At 39.8% G+C, this 14,406-nt stretch overlaps 1 non-coding gene and 1 pseudogene across 1 annotated transcript; one reads left to right on the forward strand and one right to left on the reverse strand.

Moving 5' to 3' along the window:
- Positions 1–4,085: 4,085 nt before the first annotated feature.
- LOC148580996 (uncharacterized) overlaps positions 4,086–14,406 on the reverse strand; it is an 82,199-nt pseudogene continuing 71,878 nt past the window's right edge.
- LOC148580997 (small nucleolar RNA R71) lies at positions 9,266–9,373 on the forward strand. Its single transcript, XR_015895623.1, has one exon. It is a non-coding gene; the product is annotated as a small nucleolar RNA R71 (small nucleolar RNA).

The following is a 14,406-nucleotide window of genomic DNA, read 5'->3' on the forward strand; positions in this document are numbered from 1 at the left end:
AAGCTTTGCACCGTCCTCGGTGCCATCTGTTAGGAACAAAGGGGGACTGGTAGCAACATCTCCACCATCGGAACTGTCATGGCTCTCTGTGCTGGTAAATGAAGTGGAGTCCGGGGTGTCTGGGTCTTCGTTAGGTGGGTGGTTACCGACAAGTAGCTCTTTGAGGTATGTAAATCTGCGCTTGTTACGGCGCTCTCTTTGCTTTCCTTTCTGGTCAAGCCGGTCTAACCTCTCAAGTATCTGATGGAGCAGTTGGTTTGTGGAAGGTGCTTGTGATGTGGAAGAAGAAGGGGTATCTTTTGCTGGTTCTGTGCTCCAGTTGATAGTGGCTGCTGGAGGTCTGATATACTTCCCGTTAGGGACGTATTGATCATCTCGTGAAATCATGGCCTTGGTGTCCCCAGCTCTATAGGAGACTCTGGCTGCTGAGACTAGATCTAAAACTAAGGCGGGGAAAGGTAAGTTGCCCGCAATCTGTACGTGTCCCATAGCATGCCAAATGTGTCTTGGTAAATTGAGGTGCTGGTCTGTAAGGATACACCAGATTAGAACAGCCATGTCTGCAGTGAAGGAAGATTTGTGAGTGCTCGAAAAGATGTATTAGGACCTAAATTGTGCCCATACTCGAGCCTCCAAGGTGAGTGAGGAAGCCGATATGCCCTTAGGTCAGGAACGATGGTATCCGTAGATCCATATGCTGCCAGGTTGTACGATAACTCTGAGAATGATGTCCCATTCAAATTGGTATGTTTGGCACTTAAACGAGGCTTCTTGAAATGCGTCCAGTCCTTCTGGAGCAGGGGAAAGATCTAAAGCTTGTTGAATGCCTTCTTCAGTTATGGGGACTTGCTTCTGACGGACATAAACAAACTGCATGGTTGGCATGTGAAAGTTGGAGTAGAATTCAACTATCCATGAAAGATTAACCTGCCATGGCTGTCTCTGTAAGAATCCCCATTTTCTTCGCTCTATGCGGGGCTCAACAATTTCAGCAATTTTGGTTGGGAGGATGAGAAGGTGCTCATTGTTACAGTTCCTTGCTGCCAGGATGGGAAACATCTGCTCACAGTAGCGGTTAGTAAACCGCGCAGTGTCCTTTGCTGGAAAGGCTTTTTCTTTTTCATCGACCTTAATGATCCTCTTGATTCGTTTTGTTAAGGGTTTCACCGCTGTTGAAGATGGCTCTGCCATTAATATTCTTTTTGTTCCTCTCCTTGCTGATGGTTTGGAAGTAGCTTTCTCTTTACCTTTCTTGGTGGCCATTCTGAAAAAGGAAAGAGAAAGTAATACATAAAGATAAGGATTCGAGCAAGGGAGCGAACATTAAGGGTGATAAACAATGCACGGTAAAGAAGGATGTCGTTAACACATGGTCTAGACTACATGTGAAAAGTTCATCAAAGTTGATAAAGCAAGTGCATGTGATGGCAATTAAATGCAAGATATTTATTGGCATGCTGGCAAAGGCATGAGTAGCATAGATCAAGCATTCAATATCCAAGTTAGATTACCAAGCCTTTCAAACTAATAATCTATTTGTATTGACAATTATATTTAATTAATAAAATATAAAAGGAGTTTTGAGAAAAATAGGCATTAGAATAGTAGAATAGAAAGATTTAAAATAATGCGTAATGTCATACGGGCTTTTTCACAAACACATAGCGTGCATGGTAAATATGTTATTGAAAGTAGGATTTTGAACATGTAAGCAACCCTTTAAGAAGTAATATTAATTGTCAAATAATTCCTTAATAGACTCATAAGCAAAATATAGAAGAAAATAATCACCCAATTAATATTCTAACACCAATTAAAGGAATGAAAAGAAAGAAAAGGAAAATATAGATAATGAAGGTAAAAAGAAAAAAGAAGGAAAAAAACATAATTAAAAATAATAATGGAAAAGTAAAAAAGGAAGAAGAAAAGAAAAGAACCTTGATAATGGATGTGAGAAAGAAGGAAGAAAGTAAAAAAAAGAAAAATTAGGATTTGGGGAAGAAAAGATATGATATTTGGCTGATTTGGATAATCTGTACGCCGCATATTACGTGGACGCATGAGTCACGTGGTCGCGTGGTGCGCGATGTTTCAAGTGACACAGATACGTTGGTCACACGGTCGCGTGAGTTTATTCGTGCTAGTGGCGCGAGAGCAGCCTCGTGTTCGCGCTACTCTCTGTTTCAAAGTCATTTTGCCAAAATTTAGGGTGACGCGGTCGCGTGAATGGCCATATTTTGAAAAATGACGCGGCCGCGTGGGGCACGCGGTCGCGTGATAGGGCTGGTGCTTCCAGCATCATTCCAGCCCCACTCCATTTAAACTTGCTGCCACACACCTCTTTTACGTTGACTTTTAGGGGCACGCGTTCGCGTGGGTGACGCAGACGCGTGGGAGGCTATTTTTCCAAAATGACGCGGCTGCGTCAGCGATGTGGTCGCGTGGGCATTTTTGTGTCTAAGGCATGCCTCCAGCCACGCTTTTGCGTGACATTCTGTTCAATTCTCTTTTCTTCTTAATGCACATATGACGCGGACGTGTCAGCGACGCTTATGTGTCGCGTGTGTTTTTTTTTGTTTTTATATGCAGAATGCGAATGTAAATGTGAATGCAGACTATATGCAGAAATTATAAGAAGAGTCCTTAACACCATAAAAATAAAAATAAAAATACAGTAAAATAAATATAAAACTGAAACGGAATGATCATACCATGGTGGGTTGTCTCCCACCTAGCACTTTGCTTTTACGTCCTTAAGTTGGACGCTCTTCAGACTCATTCTGCTTCTGTTGGTGGGTCTTCCAAAAGGAAGACCTCTAGTTCCTTGTGATCTTTCATCTTCTCACCATGATAGAGTTTCAGGCGATGTCCATTGACATTTAGAAATTTGGAGCTAGAAGGATGATGCAGGTGGAAAACTCCGTATGGCTCTGCCTTTTCTACTTTGTAGGGACCTTCCCATCTTGATCTCAGTTTACCTGGCATAAGCCTCAGTCTGGAATTATAAAGAAGAACTAACTCCCCTGGTCTAAATTCTCTCCTTTTTATGTGCTTGTCATGGACAGCCTTCATCTTTTCTTTGTATCGCCTGGATTTATCATATGCTTCTAGGCGAAGATTCTCCAGTTCTACTAGTCGTAGCTTCCTTTCAACACCAACTTCCTCAAAATTCATGTTGCACTCCCTCACAGCCCAGAAAGCCTTGTGTTCCACCTCTACTGGAAGGTGGCAAGCCTTTCCGTATACTAAGCAGAAGGGGCTCATCCCAATGGGTGTCTTGTATGCTGTTCTATATGCCCAGAGTGCATCTTGTAGCCTAGCACTCCAGTCCTTCCTATGAGGTTTTACTATCTTCTCCAAAATGCGTTTAATCTCTCTGTTAGAGATTTTGGCTTGCCCATTGATCTGGGGATGGTAAGCTGTTGCTACTTAGTGAACTATCCCATGCTTCTTCAGTAATCATGTTAGTCTCTTGTTACAAAAGTGGGTGCCTTGATCGCTCACGATTGCTCGTGGTGATCCAAAGCGACAAATAATATGGTTTCTAACAAAGGAAACAACAGTGTTAGCATCATCAGTACGGGTAGGAATTGCTTCCACCCATTTAGAAACATAATCTACAGCTAACAGTATATAAAAGTAACCATTAGAATTTGGAAACAGACCCATGAAGTCAATGCCCCAAACATCAAAAATTTCACAGAAAAGCATAATCTGTTGAGGCATCTCATCCCTCCTGGATACATTACCAAACCTTTGGCAAGGGGAACAAGATTAACAAAATTTAGTAGCGTCTTTAAAAAGAGTAGGCCACCAGAATCCACAGTCTAGAATTTTTCTAGCTATTTTTTTAGGGCCAAAATGTTCTCCACTCTCAAATGAGTGGCAGGCCTCTAAAATGGACTGAAATTCTGATTGAGGCACACACTGTCTAATTACTTGGTCAGCACCACACCTCCATAAATATGGATCATCCCATATATGATATTTGGACTCGATTTTCAGCTTGTCTCTTTGATGCTTAGTGAAATTCGGAGGAAAAGTGTGGCTAACTAGATAATTAGCTACAAGTGCATACCAAGGAACTACTTTAGATACTGTATGTAAGCTATCAAATGGGAAATTATCATTTATAGGACTGGAGTCATCCTTAATGTGTTCAAGGCGACTTAAGTGGTCTTCCACTAAATTCTCGTTACCACTCCTATCCTTAATTTCTAAATCAAATTCTTGCAACAGCAGTATCCAACGTATTAGTCTTAGTTTAGACTCCTTTTTAGCTAATAAATATTTTAGAGCTGCATGGTCTAAGTACACTACTATCTTGGTACCAAGTAAATAGGCTCGAAATTTATCCAGAGCAAAAACAATAGCTAGAAGCTCTTTTTCAGTAGTAGTATAATTATATTGAGCATCATCTAAAGTCTTAGATGCATAAGCAATTACAAAAGGATCCTTACCTTCGCACTGAGCTAGCGCCGCTCCTACTGCATGGTTGGAGGCATCGCACATAATTTCAAATGGCTGACTCCAGTCTGGTCCTCTCACAACTGGAGCTAGAGTCAGGGCGATCTTCAGCTTATCAAACGCTTGCATGCAATCCTCACTGAACTCGAACTCTATATCTTTCTGCAGCAATTTGGATAATGGCAATGCTACCTTACTAAAGTCCTTAATGAATCTCCTGTAAAAACCTGTGTGGCCAAGGAACGAACGGACTTCCCTCACAGAGGAGGGGTAAGGTAAACTAGAAATAACATCCACCTTTGCTGGATCCACAGAAATACCAGTATTAGACACAACATGTCCTAGTACAATTCCCTGTTTTACCATAAAGTGACATTTCCCAAAATTTAATACAAGGTTGGTACTAACACACCTGTCTAACACTCTAGATAAACTATCCAAGCAAAGGCTAAATGAATCACCATATACGCTAAAATCATCCATAAAAACTTCCATACAGTTCTCAATAAGATCTGAAAAGATACTCATCATACATCTTTGAAAAGTAGCAGGTGCATTACACAAGCCAAAAGGCATTCTTTCATAAGCATAAGTCCCAAAAGGACATGTAAAAGTAGTCTTTTCCTGATCTTCAAGAGCCATATGAATTTGAAAGTAGCCTGTATAACCATCTAAAAAGCAATAATGGGATTTACCTGACAGGCGATCAAGCATTTGGTCAATGAATGGCAAGGGGTAATGATCCTTGCGAGTAGCTTGGTTGAGATTTGAGAAACCCCGATTTTGTGGTTTATCTTGTGCTTAATTTGGGGGATTTTATCACCATTTCTCACATTTATTCAATGAAATAGCATGGTTTTGCAATTCTCCCTTGATTTCTGCTTAAATGTGAAAACATGCTTTTTAGGCCCTAAAATTGGTGATTTTAATTCACTTTAATTCCATTTGATGCCTTGATATGTTTGTCGAGTAATTTCAGGTTCATAAGGCAAGTATTGGATGGAATAAGTGAGGAGAAAAGCATGCAAAGTGGGAGAACTCATGAAGAACTGAAGGAACCGTAAAGCTGTCAAGCCTGACCTCTTTGCACTCAAACGACCATAACTTGAGCTACAGAAGTCCAAATGAGGCAGTTTCAGTTGTGTTGGAAAACTAACATCTGGGGCTTCGAAATGATATAAAATTTGCCATATGTTGCTTCACGTATAGGGGCACGCATGTGCCATGTACGCGTGCGCGCCGATGCTACACATGGCCCATTAAAAGTGAAATCGTGGCCAGCGATTTGTAGCTCATTTTGGGCCCAATCCAACTCATTTCTGATGCTATTAAACCCAAGGATTGAAGGGGGAATAAACCAAGTAGTCATAATTTAGTTTTCATCATGTTTTAGGCTAGAATTCTAGAGAGAAAAGCTCTCCATTCTCTCTAGAATTTAGGGTAGTTTAGGTTTAATTTTCTTAAATCCAACTTTTAATTCTTGTTTTGATTTAGTTTCTCCTTTTAATTTCTTGTTGTTACATCTCTACTCTTCTAGTTTTACTTGTCATTTCCTTTATTTTGTCCTCTTTTATGTTTACAATTGTTGGATCTCATTTTTCTTTAATACAATTTTATGTTTCCATGCTCTTCTATGTTTATCTTCATTGTTATTGTTGATTTCTTGCTTGTGATAGTTATGGGTTTCGCTAATTCTTGCATTTTGTTTGTTAAAATGCTTTCACTAGTTTTTGAGTAGTTCTCTTTACTCTTGGCCTAGGCTAAGGGAATTGAGTGGCCTTGAGTCATTGAGTCTCAATGATTTGGTGATTTGAGAACCCTTGGTGATCAATTTGATATTCATTGACGCCAACCCGCTACTAATCTAATTAGTAGGTAGGTTGGCACTTATGGGTTGATGTGATCAAAGCCATTTGATTTACTTCAAGTCTAGGAGTAGATATTATGTACTTCAGGCTTTTGGAAGTAGACTTAATGAGCTTGGTTCCTCATAATTATCAATATTTGGTTTGTAGACAAGGATGGTGATCTCAATTACCTATGTCTAGCCAAGAGTACTTTCCTTTATTTTATTAGTTCTTATCATTTTACTTTCTTGTCATTTAATTTCTCTTGCCATTTAATTTCTTGCAAAAACATAAAACCAACCCCCTTACCCCCCTTCATAGCCAATAATTGAGCACTTCATTGCAATTCCTTGTGAGACGACCCGGAGTTTAAATACTTCAGTTACTTTTCGTTGGGGTTTGTACATGTGACAAAACCAAATTTTAATTTGATTTGAGGATTGACTATTGGTTTGGACTATACTAACAACGGAATTATTTTGTGGAATTCTGATCTGGTATAAATCCTCACTATCAAGATGCCTATAGTCAATGCAAACTCTCCATAAATTCTACACTCTAGTTGTCAGGAGCTCTCCGTGCTCATTTTTTACTGTTGTGACTCCAGACTTCTTGGGCACCACTTATACTGGACTAACCCATTCACTGTCTGAGATGGGGTAAATGATATTTGCTTCAAGTAGTCTGGTTACTTCTTTCTTGACAACTTCTAAGATGGTGGGATTCAATCTTCTTTGAGGCTGATGGACAGGCTTTGCTCCCTCTTCTAAGAATATTCTGTGCTCACAAACTTGAGGGCTGATGCCTACTATATCTGCCAAGCTCCATCCAATTACTTTCTTATGTTTTCTCAGCACACTGAGCAGTTGCTCTTCTTATTGAGAGGTGAGTTCCTTTGCAATGATAACTGTGAACTTCTGCTTATCCTCAAGGTAAGCATACTTGAGGTATGGAGGGAGAGGCTTTAATTCCAATTTCTTTTCATGGCTAGGTTCTGGATCATCCGGGGCTGGTGATAATGGTAAAGGGTCTTTATTGTTTTCAGAAAGTGTCCCCACACTTAGACCTTGCTCCAAGTGCTTCTCTTACATTTCTTCTTATTGAACTTCAGCTACAGTTTCATCAATGATGTCACACTGGAAGATAGAATGATCTTCCGGAGGGTGCTTCATAGCTTCATTTAAACTGAAACTCACTGCTCTGCCATCTATCTCAAAGGAGTAAGTTCCTGAGAATGCATCCAGCTTGAACTTTGAAGTCTTCAGGAATGGTCTTCCAAGCAGGATTGATGATGGTCTTCCTGAGTCATTAGGGGGCATTTCCAGGATATAGAAGTCAATGGGAAATGTGAGCCCCTTAATGCTCACTAATACGTCTTCAGCAATTCCAACTACTGTAATAATGCTTTTATCTGCTAACACAAAATGAGCTGCCGACCTTTTTAAGGGAGGGAGCCTCAAAGTATCATATATATACAAAGGCATTATACTAACACACGCTCCTAAATCACACATGCAATCAGAAAAAATTACACCTCCAATGGTACAGTTAACCATATATGGACCTGGATCACTACATTTTTCAGGTATACCTCCCATTGAAACAGATATAGAGCTACCTAAAGAAATAGTTTCTAACTCATTAATTTTATCTTTATGTATGCACAAATCTTTTAGAAACTTTGCATATTTAGGTACCTGCTGAATAACATCAAAAAAGAGGAACAGTTACCTCAACCTTTTTGAATATTTCTACCATTTTGGGGTTAAGTTCTATCTGCTTTCTGGGCTTCCTTGCAAGTTGCGGGAATGGGATAGGAAGGGTGTTACTTGCAGCTTCTGCATCCTTTGGTGTTTCATTCTGTGGTTGAGCTGCTTCTTCTTCAATTATGTTTTGTACGTTCTCTTCCTCTTCAGCATTTTCCACTTCCACTACATCCTCAGCTGGGACGTGTTCTGGTGAGCTTGGCTCCTCATGGTTTCTCTCTTGCAGTGTGGTTCCGGACCTTAAAGTGATGGCATTGATGCCACCTTTGGGATTAGGTAGGGGTTGAGAAGGAATTCCACTAGAGCTTGGAGGTTGATTGGTGGAATTAGGTGATGAATCTAACCAGGAGACGAGAGCTTGTAAAGTGGAAGTAAGACCATTTCAAGTAGAGTTCAACTGCGTCTGCATGTCTTGTTGCCCTTGTGCAAGAGAACGGAGCATCTCGTCATTTGATGAGGAATTGGAGTAAGTGATCTGAGGAACCTGTTGTTGGTTATGCTGGGGTCCTTGGGATTGTTTTAGGTGAGGTGCTCTGTAAGGTTGGTTCTGATTCTACTGTCTATTGTTGTTATTGTTATTCCACCTCTGGTTTCCATTGTTATCTCTGCCTCCTCTATTATAGTTGTCCCTCCAACTATGGTTAGATTTATCTCTCCAACCTTGGTTAGAGTTATCCTGCCATCCTTGGTTATGGGTTCCACCTTGGTTGTAATTGCCACCTTGTTGATTGATCCTTGATTCGGGCGGTCATAGAAGTTATGAGTAGCTGCCATAGTGTTGTCTTCCTGTTGGAGCTGCGGACATTCATTAGTATAATGACTATAATCAGCACAGATCCCGCATACTCTTTGTGAAACTAACTGTTGGCTCTGTTGTGGTGGGTGAGGCTGAGCTTGCTATGCTTGTTGTTGATTTAATTGCATTTACTTCAGTAGGTTGGTCATTTCATATATACTCTGTGTAAGAGCAGTAGTTTCAATGCTAGAGGAAACCTCTGCAACAGCTTTTGAGTGGCTGCACCTCTGCCTGTGATTCCTAGTGGACTCAGCTAAGTCGCTGATCAGTTGCCATACTTCATCTGCAGTTCTGTACTTTTTCAGGGAACCATTACTAGCACCATCCAGTGTGGTCTTATCCTGGGGGTTCATGCCTTGAGTGAAGTAGCTGATCAACACTAGTCTGTCAATCATGTGATGGGGGCATACGTCTAGAAGGTTCTTAAAACGCTCCCAGTATTCATAGAGAGTCTCCGAGTCTCCTTGAACAATGCAGGAGATCTCTTTCCTCAGTCTATCTGTGACTTCAGCTGGAAAGTATTTTTCCAAAAATTTCTCTCCTGAGTGTATCCCAGTTGGTAACAGTTACTTCAGGTTGGGAGTAGTACCACTCCTTTGCCTTTCCCTCCAGAGAAAATGGGAAGGCAGTTAACAGAATAGAAGTTTCATCTGCACCATTACGCCTAATAGTAGAACAAGCTGTCTGGAAATCCCTAAGGTGCTTAATAGGCTCTTGAGCAGGTAAGCTATGAAACTTGGGCATCAAGTTGATTAGTGCAGTCTTCAATTCAAAATCTGCAGCCAGATTTGGATGATGCACTTGATAAGGTTGCAGTGTAAAATCTGGGGCTCCAGCTTCCTGGAGAGTAATGCTCCTAGGTTCTGCCATGTTACCTACACGTGAATCAACTGGATCAGTAGTAAAGGAGCTTGTCTCGCTCTCAGATGGCGGTTCAGATTCACCCTCAGATGAGACTGGTGAATCGATAACAATCACTTCACCACCCTCAGAGGCTAACCGACATCGAGCTCGCCTAATACGTGAAAGAGTTCTTTCAATTTCGGGATCAAAAGCGGCTAAGCTCGGATCAGGCAGTGAACGCGTCATTTAATGAGAAAGACATATAGCTCATGGTAACAGAAAAAAAAATAAAATATGCAAATAAAAATAAAAATATGTACACTAATTAATAATCTATCACATTATTGCAACTCCCCGGCAATGGCGCCAAAAATTGATCGGCAGGCAGAAGTCGGCTAATTAAAAAATCAAAACATGGAATACGTTGTGAGTATAGATCTCAATCAGCTAAGATCTGCCTCGTCAATTTAGAAATGTTGTCACGAATTTTAGAAATAAAAATACTGGGAGTATGAGTCCCAAGTTGTCTCCCAACGAGTTGCAGGAAAGCGTGCTATTTTATTAACTAGAAGTTTTCCAAAAAAGTTGAGTTTTGATAATGAGTAAAAAAATTGTAAATTAAAACAATAAAAATAAACTAAGAATAATTATTGATATTCTAAATAAAAAGCCTTGACTGGGGAATGAATAATTGGAAGTTCTATCCTTGTTGGAATCTTCTCAAGTGTAGTTTAAAGGGGTGGTTGTTTTCACTTAGTTAACCCTTACTAAATAAAGGAAAGTCAAGTGATTGAGCTAACTCTTACCCGCAAATCCTAGTCCTCTCCCTTGGGAAGGTCTAGCGTTAGTAGGTACCGAATTAGCCAACAACGTCCAATTTAACTAAGCACTTGAGCATTCCAACTCAAGTGTCTCCTCATAATCATCGCTCATGTCAAGTAGAAAATCTACTCCATTGACATGGAATTAATACTCATAAAAATATAAGAAGACATAATTAAATGAAATAAAATAGAGATTTAAAATTAATTAAAAATAAAAGTAACTCTATATATTAATAAATTCAAAATTCAACATACGTAATTGAATAGGGTCAATGATCAACTTGAAAAGAATAAAGGAATAAGGAAACAAACTAAAGTAGTGTCTTCAACGGAGGTAATGACTCATCAGCATCCAAAATCCAAAGCAAAAGCATAAACTATCAATGTAAAACTAATCTAAATTCAGATCTAAAACTAAAAAAAAATCCTAATATCGATGTATCTGAATGTGTGTGGAGGCGTGTTGAGTCTCTGCATGTTCCCTAGCTTTAGTCTGTGTTTCAGGGCCGAAAACTGGGTCAAAACGCGGCCCGAAATTGCCCCCAGCGTATTCTGTTATTTCTGCAAATCGCGCAGGTCACGCGTACGCGTCGTCTACGCGTTCGTGTCATTCAGTGATTTTCCTTGCCACGCGTACGCATCGTCCACGCGTTTGCGTCATTCGTGCAGACTCCAATCCACGCGTTTGCATCAGGCACGCGTTCGCGTCGCTGCAATTTCTTCATTTCGCGGGCCCGCGTGAGCCATGCGCTCGCGTTAGTGTTCGATGGTCATCTCCTTAGTTTCTTGTGTTCCTTCCATTTTTGCAAGCTTCCTCTCCATTCTCTAAGCCATTCTTGCCCTATGAAGCCTGAAACACTTAACATACGGATCACGGCATTGAATGGTATAAAGGAGAATTAAAATGTACAAAATAAAGGTCTCTAGGAAGCAAGTTTTCAACCAAAAACAATACTAGGAAGGAATTATAAAATCATGCAATCCATATGAATAAGTAGGTAAAGACTTGATAAAACCACTCAATGAAACATAATATAAATCATAAAATAATGGTTTATCAACAGCCGACCCTTCAGCACCTCCTACAGGACCCGCACCCACACCCAAACCCCAAACACCTGATAAACCACTATTTTACGATTTATCTTGTGCTCAATTGAGTGGATTTTATCAAGTCCTTACCCACTTATTCATATGATTTGCATAGTTTTACGTTTTCCATCCTGATTTTGTGCTATGATTGAAAACATGTTTCTTTGACCTTAATTTTATTAATTTTGATCCTCTCTTATTACCATTCGATGCCTTGATATGTGTGTTAAGTGATTTCAGGGATTACAGGGCAGGAATGGCTTAGAGGATGGAAAGGAAGCATGCAAAAGTGGAAGGAATACAAGAAACTGAAGGAACTGCTAGAGCTGTCCAGCCTGACCTCTTGGTACTAAATCGACCATAACCTGAGCTACAGAGGTCTAAATGATACGGTTCCAGTTGCGTTGGAAAGCTAACATCTGGGGATTCACAACCATATATAATTTGCTATAGCTGCCCCGAAGCCAGGAGACGCGAACGCGTGGATCACGCAGACGCGTGACCTGGCAAAAATGCAATCCACGCAAACGCGTGGACGATGCCTCCGCGTCACCTTGCCGCGACCTGAACGTAATAGAAATCGCTGGGGGCGATTTTTGGGCTGTTTTTGACCCAGTTTTTGGCCCATAAAAGATAGATTAGAGGCTATAAAGTGGGGAAATGCATCCATTCTTGGGAGCCTTCCAATAATTCACTTTTCATGATTTAGATGTAGTTTTTAGAGAGAGAGGTTCTCTCCTCTCTCTTAGGTTTTAGGATTAGGATTCCTCTTAAAGGATTTAGGATTACAACTTCCACTCAGGTTCAATATTCCTTTCACTTTATATTTCTCTTTTACTTTCAGAGACTTTAATGCTTTTATTTAATTACTTATGTTGCCAAATTGGCTTATGAACCATTCATGTTAGGATTTTTTCTATTTAATATAAATTGAAGTATTTTAGATTTATAATTCTTATTTAGCTTTTTATATTCTTGGCTTTAATTGATTAACTGGATATTCTTGAGTTATCAAACTTACCATGATTGTTAATTGTTATTTTTGCTAATTGAATTGAATTCTCCTAACTCTAGTCATTCCTTAGGAGTTGGCTAGGACTTGAGGATCTAACAAATTAGTCCACTTGACTTTCCCTTGCTTTAGTAAAGGTTAACTAAGTGGGATTAAAACTCAATTCTCATCACCATCGATAAGGATAACTAGGATAGGACTTCCGAATTTTCATACCTTGCCAAGAGTTTTATTAGATATTAATTTATTAATTCCTGCAATTTATTTTCCTTGTTCAACCATTTTAAAACCCAAAAACACTATTTTCCATAACTAATAATAAGAACACCTCCCTGCAGTTCCTTGAGAAGACGACCCGAGGTTTGAATACTTCAGTTTATAAATTTTATTGGATTTGTTACTTGTGATAACCAAAACGTTTGTACGAAAGGATTTTTCTGTTGGTTTAGACACTATACTTACAATGCGATTACTTCCATTCTTTACCGATAGAAAAACCCAATCGTCAAAATGGCACCGTTGCCGGGGAATTACAAACGTGTGCCTTATTATTGGTTATTGTAAATATTTGCTTTTTGCTTGTTTATTTGTTTTTATTTTTGTTTTTTCATAAATTAAGAGGTTATTGGTTTTTATTTAGTTATTAAAAATTTTTCAAAAATTTGTTCCTTGTGTTCATCTTAACCTTCAAGTTGTTCTTAGTTGTTCTCTTCGTTTTGATCTAAAAATTTCAAGTTTAGTGTCATTTTATTATTTTTCTCTTTCCTCATTTAATTAAAAAATATCTTTTCTCTTTATTTTAATTGAATTTTCGAAATTTGCATAAAAAAAAAACACGCACGCGACGCGGCAGCGTCGCTGACGCGTCCACGTCACCAGTGCATTTTGAAGAAAAGAGAATTGAACAGAGAGTCACGCGAGAGTGTGGCTGGAGGCGTGCCTTTGGTACAAACATGCCCACGCGTCCGCGTCAACCACGCGGCCGCGTCATTTGGGAATTACGCCTCCCACGCGTCCGCGTCACCCACGCGAACGCGTGACCCAAAAAATCGACGTAAAACGGGTGTATGACAGCAAGTTGTAATAGAGTGGGGCTGGAACCACGCTAGAAGCACAAGCCCCACCACGCGAGTGCGTGCCTCACGCGTCTGCGTCGTTTTTCAAAGTATGGCCATTCACGCGATCACGTCAACCACGCTACCGCGTCACCCAGATTTTTGGCAAAATGCATTTAAAACAGAGAGTTGCGCGACCGCGAGGCTGCCCTCGCGCTAATGGCAAAAATCACTCCACGCGAACGCGTGACCCACGCATCCGCGTCACTTCATAGAAGCGTTATCTGTGCGAACGCGTAACCCACGCGCTCGCATTGCCTGCGCCGCACAACTTATCCAGATCAGCACCAATTATCTTATCTTTTCTTTTCTAATCGTAATTTCTTCTATATTTTCTCCTTTCTTCTTCCTTTTCTTACTTTCTTCTTCTTCATCTCTTTAACTTCTCATCCCTCTTCACTCCCATTCTATTTCATCTAATTTATTTGCATACTTTCATTCATTGCATTATTTTCATTGGTGTTAGAAATTTATTTGGGTCATTATTTTCTATATTTTACTTGTGGATTATTAAAGGAATTGTTTATTATATATTACTTTTTAAAGGATTGCTTGCATGTTCAATTTAATACATTCTATAACTTATATACCATGCATGCTATGTGTTTGTGAAAACACCCGTATGGCATTGTGCACTATTTTTT

This window comes from Arachis ipaensis, chromosome B10 (genome assembly GCF_059453495.1).
Source record: "Arachis ipaensis isolate K30076 ecotype BB chromosome B10, ASM5945349v1, whole genome shotgun sequence".
In the NCBI taxonomy this organism is placed as follows: domain Eukaryota; kingdom Viridiplantae; phylum Streptophyta; class Magnoliopsida; order Fabales; family Fabaceae; genus Arachis; species Arachis ipaensis.